Genomic DNA, 16,330 nt, shown 5'->3' with positions numbered 1-16,330 from the left:
CAGTGTGCGTATAAATAGGAATACAAGGAATCATAATCCTAACAAACTGTACAGGTGTCTCATCCTAAATGGCTATTCTAGAACAAACTAATAATTACATTTTATTTTCCTAATAATTATAATTTGCTATATGAGAAAATAAACTATTTATTTACAAAGAGGGAAACTTCATGGAAGGTTCCAGAATAGGCTGCCATGTGTCCCATTGTGTTTTGAACGGATGAAAAAGTGGGAAAACCACTTTACTCTTTGACCAAAAATCATTTTCATCTTTCACTAAATAATCATCTCAAGCTTTGACCCATCTTCTTCTCTGAAAATCATCTCAACCTTTACCACTCTTCTTTTCCGGTGAAACATCGTCGATAATTCCAACACCCCCCTCAAATTGGTGGGGGAGGAACGAACACCCAATTTTCATAAAAGAAGACGATGAGAAGAGCCAGGAAGAGGTTTAGTGAAAAGATCTGCTATTTGAAAAAAGGAAGGAAGAAAAAATAGAGAAATTAACCCAGCGAGGTATTGTTGACGGATGAAGTGACAGTGTAAGTCAACATGCTTCGTTCGTTCGTGAAAGAATAGGTTTTTAGCAATATGAATCGTTGCTTGGCTGTCGAAGTGGAAAGAAATAGGAAGAGAAGGGGGAAGAGTGAGATCAGAAAGAAGACGCATAAGCCAAGTCAACTCGGCAACTACTCTACGCATCGATCTGTACTCTGCCTCGGCAGAAGAAAGTGAAAGTGAAGGTTGTTTTTTAGATTTCCAAGAAATGGGACTCCCGCCTAGAGTAATGTAAAACCCACTGACAGATCGACGAGAATCTGGGCAAGTAGCCCAATCGGAATCGCAAAAGGCTAAGAGAGTAAAAGAAGGAGAAGAATTGAGAAAAATCCCTAACCCAGGGTCAAGAAGAAGATAATGAAGAATGTGATGCGCAGCAGAAAGATGTACTTGGTGGGGAGATTTCATGTATTGGCTCAAGTGTTGGACGGAGAAAGCAATATCAGGTCGTGTATGGGTTAGAAAGTTGAGTTGACCTATTAATCGACGATAAATGGTAGAATCTGGGAGTGGAGAACCCATGTCAGACTGCAATTTTTGAGTTGGGTCTAGAGGAGAAGAGGCTGGTTTAGAGTCATGAACATCATATTCAAAGAGGAGCTCCAACACTAACTTTCTCTGATTAAGGATAAAGCCTTGAGGTTCACGAATGACTTCAATGCCCAAAAAATAGTGTAAGTCACCCAGATCTTTGATCTTAAACTCTGTGTCTGAAAATGATTTCAATGCTTTCAATTCTTCTTGGTTGTTGCCAGTGAGTAGTATATCGTCGACATAAACAACTAATATAGAAACAGAGGATCCATTAACCTTATAAAACAAGGAATAATTGTTGAGAGAATGTGTAAAACCTTTGAAACTCAGTGCTGCGGTTAATCTTGCGTACCACTGTCTCGAGGCTCGCTTCAAACCATAAAGAGACTTCTTTAGTCGACAAACTTGAGTAGGATCAATAACCTTTAAGCCGGCTGGAAATTTCATATACACCTCTTCGTCTAATTCACCATGTAAAAAAGCATTATTAACGTCAAGTTGATAAAGACCCCATCCTTTCTTAACTGCAATGGCTAAAACACATCTAATAGTAGTAATCTTCACCACAGGACTAAAAGTCTCCGTAAAGTCAACACATGCTTGTTGAATATCACCACGTATAACCAAACGAGCCTTAAGCCTTTCAACAGTTCCATTTGAATTCAATTTGACCTTATAGACCCACTTAGAAGGAAAAGCTCTTTTACCATGAGGTAGAGTGACTACTTCCCAAGTGTCATTGGTAATCAAAGCTTCTAGTTCTTTGGTCATAGCATCTTGCCAACCCGGATAAAGAATAGCTTGGGAAAAACTTGTAGGTTCCTTAATGTGTGATAAAGAGTTGATGTACTCTTGGTTAGAGTTGGACAAAGCAGAAAAAGCAAAAGGTGAGGCAGTGTTAGAGGAAGAAAAACAAACATCAGAGACTTTAGAAAAATGTACACTATTGCAGATGTAATCTTCCAAGTAGGCAGGGGTTTTGACTGATCTGGTAGACTGTCTCAAAACAACAGGGTTAGGAGTATTAGGGACTTGAGCAGGAGGTGACATAATTGAAGGAGAAGTGTCTGGAGGTGGATGAGAAATAGGATTAGATGGAATAGAGGAAGCTTCAACATTAGAAGGAGAAGAAGGTTCACTATTAGCGGTAGGAGGAATAGAATCAGAAGGAGAAGAAAGAGAAGTAGGAAGAGGTGGAATTATATGACTAGAAGGATCAGTAGAATGATCAAAAGAAAACAGAGGAACATGAGTTTGCATAGCGGCAAAAGGATAAGTATCCTCATAGAAAATCACATTTCTTGAAACAAAATACTTATGAGTTTGAAGACTTAATAATTTATATCCTTTCTTTCCAAAAGGATAACCAAGAAAGACACAGGGTTCTTCCCTAGGAGCCAATTTAGATCTACCATGTGAGAGAGTGGAAGCAAAAGCAAGACACCCAAAACACCTTAAATGAGAATAAGTAGGAGGATGATTAAATAATTTTTCATAAGGCGTTTTGAAAGAAAATAATTTAGTGGGACATCTGTTTATTATATATGCGGCAGTCATGATAGCATCTCCCTAAAATTTGTGTGGTAAATGAGATTGAAAAAGTAATGCCCTACAAACTTCCAAAATGTGTTCATGTTTTCGTTCTACCACACCATTTTGCTGTGGTGTGGCCACACAAGAAGTTTGGTGTATAATGCCTTGAGAAGATAGAAAAGTAGAATGTTCAAGACTGGAACCTAATTCCCTGCATTATTAGATGTGATAATTTTTACTTTCTTTTGAAACTGTCTGTCTATCACAGCTAGAAAAGATTTTAGAATGGTGAAGGCATTGCTTTTAGTGGCTAACAAAAATGTCCAAGTCCCTCTACTAAAATCATCCACTATAGTTAAAAAATACTTATATCCATGATAAGTAGGTGTTTGGTAGGGTCCCCAAGTGTCTATGTGAATTAGCTCAAAGATGTCCTTGGAAGAAATTTGACTGATTTGAAAAAGAAGCTTATGCTGCCTGGCCAATGGACAAACAGGACAAGGAACAGAAAATTTGGAAGAAACATTAACAAAAATTTCATTAATATTCTGCATATTTGAAAGGGGCATATGGCCCAACCTTACATGCCATAACTTGCTTTTACTATCAGAAAAGGAAATACAAGATAAATTGGATGTAACATCCTTCTTGGAATGAAAACTACACTTAGTAATCCTAGAACAAGAACTTGCATAAGAAGAAACACTGGGAAGCTTAGGCATGAGGACATAGAGACCATTTTGACTTTCACCAAGGAGCATTGGGCTCTTCATTGAAGGGCCCTGCATGAAACAATAAGAAGAATTAAAAAATAATATGTTAGAAAGTTGTTTACACAAATTATGGACAGACAAGAGATTAAAATGAAAACTAGGAACAAATAGGACATTGTGAATGATTAAGTTGGAGAAGAGCATCACTGCTCCAGAATGGGAAACATTAACCTGCTGGGAATTAGGAAGAATAACAGATATACTTTTAGGTAAGGGTTTAAAATTGAAGAAGAAATCCTTGTTACAACTCATGTGCTTAGTTGCACCTGAGTCTATAATCCAAGTGTTTTTAGAGTATCTTTTAGAATCAACTTTTAGGTTCAGAGAAAAAGGGCTAGGACATAGGGTTATACCAACACAGTTTACAGATGCCATGACTCCAGAACCAGTGTTTTGATCCCCATTTTTCACATGTTGAAGCATTTTCATCACTTGGGCTAACTGCTCAGGGCTAAGAAGCTTTCCTTGATCTGTTGCATCTGTGTTTGACATAAAAAATTCTCCAGAATTTTCATTAGATGTCACTGCATTACCTTGAACTGAATTTGGAAAAGTCCTTTGTTTAGTGAATTTAAAATTAGGTGAAAAACCATGGAGTTTGTAGTATTTTTCAATGGAGTGTCTTGGTTTTTTGCAATATTTGCAGACTAAACCAGGCTTCTTGTTGTCATAAGAGCCTCTTTGACCTCTGAAATCTGTAGAAAAAGATCTTTGCCCAACATTTGCCTGATTGGCAGCAATGAAGAAAGATGACTCCCCTGGGTATTTTGGTGTGTTGTGAACCTCCCTTTGCTTTTCCTCCTGAAGCAGTACTCCATAAGCATTTGAAATAGTGGGTAGAGGTGAAATCATGAGAATGTTACCCCTAGCACCACAATAAGCATCATTAAGACTCATTAAAAACTGAACAAGTCTTTCATCTTGCTTGGACTTAATGTTTTTTTCTTTTGCCTTACAGGAACAAACACATGAACAAGGAATGAATGAATCCAAACTATCCAACTCATCCCAGAGTCGTTTGATTTTGGTATAGTAAGCTGCAATATCAGTTGAACCTTGAACAAGGTCACTTAGTTCTTTCTGGAGTTGAAACGGTCTAGGTCCTGAACTCTGTCCAAATCTAGCCTCTAATTCTTCCCAAATGTCCTTAGCAGTAGCATAGTACAAAACACTCTCAGAAATATCTCTAGATAAAGAGTTCAACAACCAGTAAATTACCATATTATTGGACCTGGACCAAGCACTTCGCAGATCTGATCCAACCTTTGGTTCTGCAATTGAACCATCAATGAACCTAGATTTGTTCTTTGTAGTCAGGGCTATCCACATAGCTCTTTTCCATCCACCAAAGCCCTTGCCATCAAAAACTGTGTTAACTAAGAGAGTACCAGGAGAGTCTGATGGTGATATGAAGAAAGGATGAGAAGCATTGATGCTACTTTGGGAGCAACATCAGTAGCTGAAGCAACATTATCCCCCATTGTAACAGGAAAATGATGCTAAAAGATGATTAACAAGGACAAAGGATGATAAACAAAACAAAAGAAGAGCTGGGATTATATTTCTAGCTCTGATACCATGAAAAGATTATGAGAAAAATAAAATTGAATTGAGCTGAATTTTTCTTGTGTATTTCTTTTCTGCATAGTGTGCGTATAAATAGGAATACAAGGAATCATAATCCTAACAAACTGTACAGATGTCTCATCCTAAATGACTATTCTATAACAAACTAATAATTACATTTTATTTTCCTAATAATTATAATTTGCTATATGAGAAAATAAACTATTTATTTACAAAGAGGGAAACTTCATGGAAGGTTCCAAAATAGGCTGCCACGTGTCCCATTGTGTTTTGAACGGATGAAAAAGTGGGAAAACCACTTTACTCTTTGACCAAAAATCATTTTCATCTTTCACTAAAAAATCATCTCAAACTTTGACCCTTCTTCTTCTCTGAAAATCATCTCAGCCTTTACCACTCTTCTTTTCCGGTGAAACATCGTCGATAATTCCAACAAATCCTTACTTGGATAAAAAGAAAACACAAAGTTCTATTGTAGGAGTAATCAAAAGATACAATTCAACATAAATGACATTTAATTTGGTCCAATGAATGTAGTATAAGTTAAGGTTTGGTCCAAAGAAGGTAGTATAAGTTAAGGTAAAGAGGATATCGGGGTGTAAATTTCATGCAACAAGAGTTACGACAGTAGTTTTGATGATGACGTGAAGAAAAACTAAATACTTATGATGTGAAGCCTATGATGTTAGCATCCTAAAATCATTCTAGCATCACGCATAATTAATTGTAGTAATGCTGTAATAGGTGAGATAAGAAGGATTTATCTCCAATTTCTGCTGGCTCACCAAACTTGAAGCTTTGAGCTCTCCCAAAATTTTCATTATTAAGTGGCGCTAATTATAAAATCTTTCGAGTAACTTGTTTGTAGCTATTCTTTGTCAAACTAAATTTGATAAATAATGTGTACTTAATATAATTAGTTGGATGAACTTTACACCCACACCAATGAATAGTCGTATCGAGTTGTGTAGAGTAAAACTGCACAACTAGTGAAGATTTGGGTTGCTCGACACGAAGAATAAAAGGATAATACATGTTTTTTTTTAAAGATTAAATTTGTTGAAAAAAATAGTTTTGATATCTTAAAAAGATTTTTTCTTTCTAAGGTTTGAAATTACAACAACAACCGAAAATTGATGTCTTTAAATAGCCTTAATGGTCAACAACCATTTTGAATTATTTGAATCAATTTGTGCAATCACATCTATAATGAATTGGGTTAAAACCATGCTGGACGGTTACAATCTATTACTTTGCCTATATTATTAATCCTTTGGCCTTTGCTCTTTATTGATATTAATGCTTCTTTTAACTGTTGTTGCTTCTTTTACCTTTCACTAGTGAATTGAGCCGCGCTTTGTGCATTAATAATTATTTTTTATTAGATATACGCAAGAAACCTTTTCTAATATATTAACATAAAATACTTATGTCAGATATTCTTAAGTTTTAAAGGTCATGAAGACAGTTATTTTTATTTTTTTAATTGAATGCCACTAAGAGGACTTAGTAGGTGGTATTTATTAATAATAAAATATAATGGGTCTAACAATAAAGTATAAAACTAGAAAAGAAAATCAAAATAAAGACAACAAAGAGCAAATGTCGGATCTGTTGTCCAGAAAGCCCACCACCCGACCGACTCTGCTACTAGAAGCTTCCACTGTCTCTATCACCGGCCATTTCGCCGGAGCAGCTGGTAACAAGCAAGACAGAGCTGGTAACCCGAGAGGCGTCAACACTCATCGGAGCTGCTGTTGCTGAATTTCGTCCGTCTCATTTCGAAGGTAAGGAATCGTATTCTCCGGTTTGGGTTCACTCTAATCACACCTAAAATCTCTCACCCCGTGTAGTGTAACCCATAGCCATTGAGTAATAAACTCTGAGTAAACGAATCGTCGCCTCACGAAGCCAAGACAAAACTTAGATCTGCAAATGCGAGCCATCCTGAATGGAATCTAGGAAGTGAGGTATTGATTTCTATTCTTTCTTTGATCCTCAGAATGGAAGAATTTTGAGGATTTTTTAATGAAGCAGTCTAAATTTACTTGAGGAAAAGAAAATATCATTTGGAGACTTTTTTTTTTTTTGGTAAGGAGAAATGGATTCTTTTGATGTCCTTTTAGGAGTCTCTTTTAGAGTCTTATGTAGTTCATTGTTTACATTCTAGTTTGATATCTTTAATGTAAAATTCATATTTTCTTCAAAAGTCTGCTTTTATAGAACATTTTCACGTATGGGTATTCATTCTCCTATGTTTCCCGAATTCCTGCAGTCTGTTCACAAATTCTGCAAAATAGAGTCTCACTAAATTCTGTTTCTTTTCAAGAGTCTGCATAGAATTAAATAATTTGAACCTGAAGTAGGTACAAGCATATTTGCATTTGTTCTCAAATCGGTTTATGGAATTTTCTACAGAAATAGACCTTAGAATATTTAAATACTATTCTAATACTTCTGCCTCAGAAGGCTTCCTTTAGCTATGGATAGCTTTTCTTAGTAATTTGCTTCCTCTTGAACTGTTACACAATTCCAACTTTTTCCTCCTTTTATTTTCAGATCCTTGCCACTTCTTTCCATCACTGAGAACAGTCTTCGTGTTTGACCTTTCTCCAAGTGTTTTTTTTAACGCAATAGTTTCTACCTAAGTTGCTCGGACTCGGGTGCGGGTGTCCGATACAGGTGCGGATCTAGAAGTAGGATCCTTCATGACCTAAATTTTAAAATTCGGGGGTACGGATACGGTTGCGCGAATTCAGCTAAAAATAATTCAAAGATCTAAAAATAGAGTTATATGTCAAAATTATGAGACATTATGTGAAAAAATTACAAGGTATTCCGAGGAGAAATATTGATGAGGAGGAGAATCTTAGAAAGAGATAAAAGGAAATGTCTGACATAGAAATTTCTATATACAAGATGTTCCGTATTCTTCAATTTCACCATAACTTTTGTTTCGATTACAAAAATCATTGTATTAGTCCCGAATTTCTCCGTCGATTTTGGTCATAGTACCAAAAATCGGTTGACCAAATCTGGTACGGATCCCACACCCACATCCACGTCGTGTCGACACGGGTGCGGCACCAAAAGTGAAGAGTCCGAGCAACTTAGGTTTCTATCCTACTCAGCACTAGATCTACACTAGTTCTAGCTCAGGGGGATGCTAAAGATCAGTTATATTCCCACGTTCACATTAGTTTCCTCGTTGTTACTTCCCTTATACAAAACTAAATGAAATTTTCCAATCCCTATCGAGTCATATTAATAAAGAAAGCAACCCGCACGGGTGGCTCAGTTGGTTATGGGGCTTCCATAATAGAGGTCTTAGGTTCGAAACCCCCGGGATTTGCCTTCTGGGTCGAACTCGTGACACGGGGCTTGCCTAGAGTGGGTTATCTCTCTTGTGAGGTTTGCGGGCTATTGCATAGGAGGGGGGTTCACTCTGTGCGCACCCGAAGGGTAGCGGCTGCGGGTTCCTATGTCATCGAAAAAATATTAATAAAGAAAGCATATGTTCTTTGATTTCTATGATGTTTCACATAACTTATTATGGATATTCTATCAGGCATGCATATGGATTTTGGTCAATAAGATATCAATCAATTGAACCTACCAGTATAATGTATAACGGATGCAAAACTGGAAGAATGAAGCACAAATTTACAAACGAATGGTTGCAGTCTACCTTATTTATATGGAGCAGAATACCAAAAATCATATTCAACTTCAAATAAGATGATACCAAATCTTAGTTCAGGATCTGACTCATGTCAGATGTTTGCGTGAATGGCCTATTTTTCAGTCTTTTTTTTTTTCTTTTTTCCCCCTCCTCTCTTTTGGGGAAGGGGTGGGTAGGGGGAAGCAGGGAAGAGGAAGAGAAGACACTGCATATACTTACTCATTTGGGACTAGTGGTGTTGACTTTACTTTTGGCTGAACAACTTGTCCAACGGCAAATATTCCGCCACCATTACTGCCATCAAAGCTCAACTTGTTTCTTTGATCCTCAGAATAGAAGAATTTTGCAATATGAATTTGAGGCTTCCTGCAAGTTTGAGCTTTAATTATGTCTCTGTAGATCTGCAACTTGTTCTCTTAATTATGTATCTCATGCTTAGTCCTCGGTTGTATGATTCATGAAGCACGATGTTGTTGTTGTTAGCACTTAAAGTGGGTTCTGTTTCCCTCCTATTTAAAAGAATTCAATGGAATGAGCCAAGGCTAATACCACCATTGAAGTCTTATTAAATAGTTAAGTTACAGAATCACTCAAGTGCTTCCTTGGTATTCGTTGTTCCTAGTTGTTCTGATTCTGAGGTTTGGCATTTGTTGTTTGTCCAAATTTATGATTTTTCTTCCTGCACTAGGCATTTCAGAAAAATTATTGAAACTTGAGGTACCTATAAAATCAAAAGCTAGGTTAGTTACAATGTTTGCTAGGTTGTTCCCTTCTCTAAATACATGTTGTATTGTGACATTATGTTGTTCCTTCAGGGCTCTAGTTCTGTGATCAGTTGTGGCAATACACCATGGTGCTTCCCAAGCTCCATCCACCACATTCTTTAGAAGCATAGAATCAGTCTCCAATACTAATGGAAGTAATCTCCTTTCCACACAAAACTTGATTCCTTCCCATATTGCCCTTGCTTCTGCCACCACATTTGACGTTTCTTTTATCTCACTGCATTGAGCATACACCAAATCACCCCTCCAATTTCTCACACATAAACCATAGGAACTAGGACCAGGATTTCCAATTGAGGCTCCATCAGTGTTGCACTTATAACTTCTCTCCATAGAAAATTTCCAGTACACAATCCTTGGAGCTATAGTAGATCTGTACCCCTCTAGATAATTTACCATTTCTGGCCACAAGAAAGGTATGTTTTTAAGCCATGGAAACCTTAGCTTTGCCAGATAAAATAAATTGTTATTCACTTCATGAATCACCCTTTTGAAGCTCACGTTACCTCCATGTGTGATAGTGTTCCTTCTCTTCCATAACTCCCAAGTTATCATGGCTGGTCCAACTTGTAAAATAGGTTTCAATTTTTCTCCACTATCTGTATTCCACCAGGTTCTTATGACTTGGTGGACCTGAACTAGTGGCATCTGTACACCTGTAGCACTCATAAACACTCTCCAAACTGCCTTTGCAAAATTTCCAGTCACAAAGAGATGTTGCATAGTTTCTTCCTGACTAGGATTATGACAACAATAGCACCTAGACACCACAACAATTCTCACTCTTTGCAGTTGATCATCAGTTGGGAGTTTAAACTTCCATAATCTCCAAAGGAAAAAAAGATATCTTGAAAGGTATCCCTTTTGTCCCCAAATGTTTAAAATCCTGATTTTCTGTTGCCTTGTTACTTATGAGTTCCCAAGCACTATTTACTGTAAATTTTCCTGTGCTTGTTGGCAACCACCATGGTTTATCCCAGTATCCTTGTAACTCCTCAATGTGAACCTGTAATTTAATGTGATTCACTATGTCATCTGGAAAGGACTGTTGCAACAATTCCTCCTTCCATCTTCCTTCCTCCACTAATTCTGCCATATCTTATAAATCTTCATTAATAGGAAACTCTTCTGGAACCACATAGTGTAGTGCTCCCAGTTTTGTCCAATTCTCATACCACACATTAGAAGATCCTGCTTTTATTTCCTACCATATTTCATGTTCCACAACTTCCCTTGCTTCCAACATCTTTCTCCAAACCTGAGAACCACCCTTCCATTGTACTAAAGCAGGGATTACTTTTTTACAGTATTTATTCCACATATAGTTTGACCATAGTGTACTGGATGTTCTAAATCTCCACCACAGTTTGGCAAAAAGAGCATTTGATACATCAAATAATGACTTAAAACCAAGTCCCCCTTCCTTTGTAGGCAAACATATATCTTGCTATTTAGACCAATGATTCATCCTTCCTTCCTCCTTATTACGCCAAAAATACTGGGCAAAAATCCTATGTAGCTCTTTCAGAACACATTTTGGAGGAGCCAAAACAGACAATAAATAAATAAGGATGCTTTGGAGGACAAATAAATAAGGATTCTTTGGAGGACACTTTTGATTAAAACAACTTTACCTCCAAATAATTGAAGCTTGCCCTTCCATGACATTATTCTGCCCTGCACCTTTTTTATTAGCTCAGCATAGAATATTTTCCTTTTCCTAGCATGAGTAATTGGACATCCCAAATAAGTGAAAGGGGATAGACCGTTAGGAAATCCAGTGATTGTTCCCACTGATTGAATCAATTCATTTCCCACATTTGCATACATATAATAAGAACTTTTAGCCTTGTTAATGAGCTGTCCAGAGGACTGCTCATACTTTTGTAACACTTCCATGATACTCTTTAAGGATTCAGGTTCAGCAGAGGCAAAGATAATTGTGTCATCAGCATAGGCTAAGTGATTCAAAGGTGTAGTCCAATTTGGCATGCCATATCCCCCAAATCTCCTATCTTCAAATAAATTATTTAGAGCCCTAGAGAGTACCTCCGCAGATAATAGGAATAAAGCTGGGGATAGAGGATCCCCTTGTTTCACCACCCTTGTTGATTGGAAGAAGCCTATAGCTATTAATCAAGACAGAATACCAATTGTTAGCTATCAATCTCCAAATCAGTGTAATAAAGTGTTCAACAAACCCCATTTTCCTCAAAACATGCATTAGATACTTCCAAGAAACCCTATCATATGCCTTGGACATAATCAACTTTATAACCACAATGTCAGGCTTACCTCTTATCCTGATATCTAAGACTATCTCCTGTGTCAGGAGAATGTTCTAAAAAATGCTTTTTCCCTTTACAAAACCTGATTGATTTTTAGAGACCAGTGAAGGTAACATTCCTTCCATTCTATCATGAGCAACCCTCGAGATCACTTTGTTAGCAAAATTTGACAGACTTATAGGCCTCAAGCCTGAGAAAGTCTGGACATGTTGTTTCTTTGGTAGTAGTACTAAGTTTGTATGGGTGATGGATTTAGGAAGTGCTGCTCTATCAAAAAATGCTAGTACTATAGCATGAATATCATCCCCAACAATATCCCAGCACTTCTGATAGAAAACTCCTATAAACCCATCTGGACCACTTGCGCTATCTCCATTCAATTCAAAAACAGCCTTTTTGATCTCTTCTTTGGTAGGGTAATTGCATAGGATCCTGTTTTTCTCATGTGAAACCATACTGGGAATATGGTTTAGCAATGTAGATACATCTGGATCCCCTTCCTAAGTGAATAACCTCTTGAAGAAACTAATAGCTTCCTCAGAAATTAATTCTTTAGTTTCCAACCAAATCCCATTGATGTCTTGAATTCTATTTAGCTGAAGCTTCCTCCTCTTCCCAGTTACATGATTATGAAAGAAACCTGTATTTTTGTCCCCCTTAGTATACCAAGAGAAGCCTGCTTTTTGCTTCCAGTATTGCTCTTCAAGATGAAGGTACTTTTTTTAATTCTGCATGTGCCTTTTGCAGCACAAATCTTTTAATTATGCTAGGTTCTTCCTCAAATAACTGTTCTTTAATCTTCACCACCTCCTTTCTTATTGCCAGTTCCTTAAAAATATCCCCAAAGATTTCTCTGCTCTACTCAAACAATGCCCCTTTAAGATTCTTCTGCTTTTGCTTAAATGCCAGGTAGGGTGACCCTACAAAATTTGCTTTCCAATTCTGCCTCACTATTTCCTTAAATGAAGGATGTTGTGCCCAAAAATTTAAAAACCTAAAAGGTTTTATGCAAGTTCTCACCTCCTCTCCGCAAGACAGCACTATTGGAGCATGATCTGACCCTGTCCTGGTGAGGTGCTCCACCTCAATTTGTGGGAACAATTCCTGAAAATATGTGGTTGAGAATCCTATCCAATATTTTGAATATACAATCTCCATCAGCTCTTCCATTCCACCAAGTGTATGGACTCCCTTTATAGCCCAGATCAAATAATTCACAAGAATTTACACAGAAAGTAAAATCTTCACACTCATTTAGTGTGACCGGAAGTCCCCCCAATTTTTCCTCCTCTGACATAATTACATTAAAATCCCCACCCACCATCCATAGAAGGTTCATGGATGCTGTTAATTGATATATAGTCTCCCATAAATCTTGTCTCTCCCCTTCATCACATTTGGCATAGAAAAATGTTGCCACCATGTCTTTGCCTATATCTTGATGATTCAACTTCAAAGTTATTTGCTGATCAGTGTTAATTAAGATATCCCAGTGAACTGCCTCATCCGCAAACACCCATATTTTCCCACTTGGATTTGCAATAGCTGCTCCCATTCCTAATCTACTCTTATACTTTTGAAGATGTCTGCAATTCTGAAAAGGTTCCATCATAGCTACAATGTAGCATTTGTACTGGCTTTGTAGCATAATAAGTCTCTGAAAAGCTTATTGAGTGTTAACAGACCTGATGTTCCAAATTAATGATTTCAACGTCATTTAGACTTGGTAGTTTCAGTTCTCTTTGGTAAGACCCTCTTGGCTTGCACAGTTTCTTGTTGCTTTGGTTTTCTCTCACTTTTTGCTAATGCTTTTGGAGATATATCTGCTTCTCTTGCAATTCTTTTCGGGATATTTTAATCTATATATGTCTCCTTATCTTCCTCTAGCTGCTGTAGATCTTCCAAGGCTAATTGTATCTCTGATTCTGTGACCTTGTGTGTTACTATCTCTTTTAAACTAGCATTTATGTTTACTTGAGGTAAATTTTTTGCCAAATGCTTATTTCCTTCCTCCTTTCTTGCCTCTTTTGCCTTCTGCACCTCCTTTCATCCTCATTAATGTTCTTCTGCTCCACTTCATTATATGAATTAGCCTGATCCTTTTCTGTTCCTTCTTTTTTTTCCACTGTCATGCTGGTATCTATCTCCTCTCCTGGTTCAGTGTCATCCTTATCAATTGGATCAGGTGGTTTGGTTTCCATGTTATGTTCCTCCATGCCAATGTTCTCCAATGGTTGCCCATGTTCTCCTCCTCTATGATTCACAAACTCATCTACATAGGATGCACAAGATGATATATTTTTCTTAGTTTGCTGCAATAAGTCTATCATCCCACTGTTGTTGCTCTTTTGTTTTGTGATCTTAGGACTGGCATTTTCAACATTTATATGGTTTTCATCAGTGTTGTCTTCTGCCTGTGATTCCTCCTTCTCCTCCAATTTATCCCCCAACTTTTCTGATTTCAGTATTTCCCCTTCAATTTATTCATGTGTGTGTGCTTTCTCTTGGACTGCATGTTTCTCCATTTGCTATAGAACTTTCCCAAACTTTGCTTCCACCCATGATTTAGCATTTTTGTGTTCCACTGCCTTGTTTTTCTGTGTCATCTTGGTTATTTCAACCTTTGTACTGTCTTCCTTTGTAGCCTTATGTTCCCTGCTTTCCATTTCTGAATTTTGTGAGTTGTGTTGTATTGAACTTTGTGCTTTGTGTTGTTCTCCATTATTGATATTGTCTCCCTCCTTTGTCAGGGCATCAAACTTATTTTGTGTGCTAATATGGGAGCTCCTTGCAGCAGAGTTATTATCGACAGCCTTGTGAATCTCTGGTGCCGGTCCTTTCTCCTTCCCTGCTACAGTTGATTTATGTCCCTTTTTGGCATTCCCTTCTTCAAGACTTCCCACTACTTTTCCACTGGCTAACATTAGGGGAAGTTGGTTATTCATCCTTTGTTGTTTGTGCTCGTCCTTTGCTGTAGCAATTTCTTGTGCATATGATTCCTCTCCCTTATTTTCAATTCTTCCTTTTTCATTTGCATTTCCTTTTCCTTTTCCAGTCTTTAAATCAGGGTTCAAAACTCTGCATTCCATTTCATTATGCCCTTGCAATTTACACTCAAAGCAGTATTTTGGCAAATAATCATATCTGATGTTTACTGTTTCAGTCTTCATTGCCCCAGTTCCTTCATCTACAATATCTATACATATTGAATTTGGTAAATCCATTGCTAGATCTACTAAAACCTTTACCCTTGCACAACTAGGGCGAGTTTTGTTAGTAGTGGCCATGTCCAAGTGTATTGGTTTACCAACTGCTGATGCAAAAGAAAACAATGATTCCTTTACAAAAAAAAAAAAAAAAATAGGCAAAAGATTGGGAAATGATATCCATGCCATCACCTTAGTAGTCTCCTCTTCCATTTTGAATTTCGAGTCATAAATTAATGGTCTCATTTGATAATATCCCCCATCTTTGGAATTGAGAAAATATGAACCCTTTGATGTTAGGTTTATATAATCTTGCTTCAAACTGAGACGAATTAAAACATGATGATTTATGAATAATCCAATCTTGCATTCTCCTTTCATACCACACTGATTTGGTATGATCTTTCTAATTTCCTCTAGTTTAGGCCACCCATGGGAGAACTTACCTATTACAGCATATTGTAATTTTTCAATCACATTCATACGTTCCACTTCAGATTCAGTCCATTTAATCCTTGGCTGACCATTTATGTATGTGACGGTTTTTATTTCAATTGGCTCAATCTCCTTCGTGTCATCATTCAATAAAGCTGGCTTGAACTTGTTCACATAGGCATTTGCATCTGAGGTTATACTTGTAACATGATTGATAATTGGAGATTTTAAAGGTGGGAAATCTGTATGAGAGACAATGTTAATCGGCAAACCAACCCCGGGAGGAGACTGGCCGCCGGCCAAAGAGGCCATGATCAGTAGTTTTTTGCTAGATTTAGGGTTTTTCACGCGAATGTCGTTCAACTTTAATACTTAGCATATCACTCATGAAGAGACAGTAATAATTTAAGGATAATCCTTTTTTTTTTTTTAACTGAGAGAGGAAAGATTAAATTTTCATATATTAAAGTGAACATTAGTTGTATATGTCGGTTATATAAATAATGAAGTTTATATTTTTGAAGTGTTGGATTTAGATGGAGCAATACTATATGATACGACTTCTTCTATAGCTTTAGGTATGCTGATAACCAAAGTTAAAAAGGTAAATTTGTTTATATTACTTTAAGTCACATTATAAGCAATGTAAAGTTAATAATAATTGAATTAATTCAATGTAACAGGATTGAATTTTACCCTATTAATCACCGTAGCTTAAAAATGCAAAATAACTACTTTAGGTGAATTACAATAATCATTAGGGTGAATAAATAATTTTTTATTGGTGTTAATGAACTTAGGGAAGGATAAAAAATATGAAGTATACATTACAGGAATAACATGTTATATGGGAGATGTTTGGCTTCACCAAATCTATAATGAAAAAGAGAGCGAATTATTTTTATATTAATTTGGTGATAAAATAATTACAATTTGATCTACATGA

At 36.8% G+C, this 16,330-nt stretch overlaps 1 long non-coding RNA gene across 1 annotated transcript; it reads left to right on the top strand.

Moving 5' to 3' along the window:
* The first annotated feature begins 974 nt into the window (after positions 1-974).
* LOC132615275 (uncharacterized) lies at positions 975-14,891 on the top strand. The gene is made up of 2 exons (XR_009572630.1): positions 975-1,235; positions 14,494-14,891. It is a non-coding gene; the product is annotated as an uncharacterized LOC132615275 (long non-coding RNA).
* The last annotated feature ends 1,439 nt before the right edge of the window (positions 14,892-16,330 follow it).

Source organism: Lycium barbarum, chromosome 10, assembly GCF_019175385.1.
Source record: "Lycium barbarum isolate Lr01 chromosome 10, ASM1917538v2, whole genome shotgun sequence".
NCBI classification, from domain to species: Eukaryota; Viridiplantae; Streptophyta; class Magnoliopsida; order Solanales; family Solanaceae; genus Lycium; species Lycium barbarum.
The sequence above is the reverse complement of the archived record's forward strand: the minus strand, read 5'-3'. Positions and strand labels throughout refer to the sequence as shown.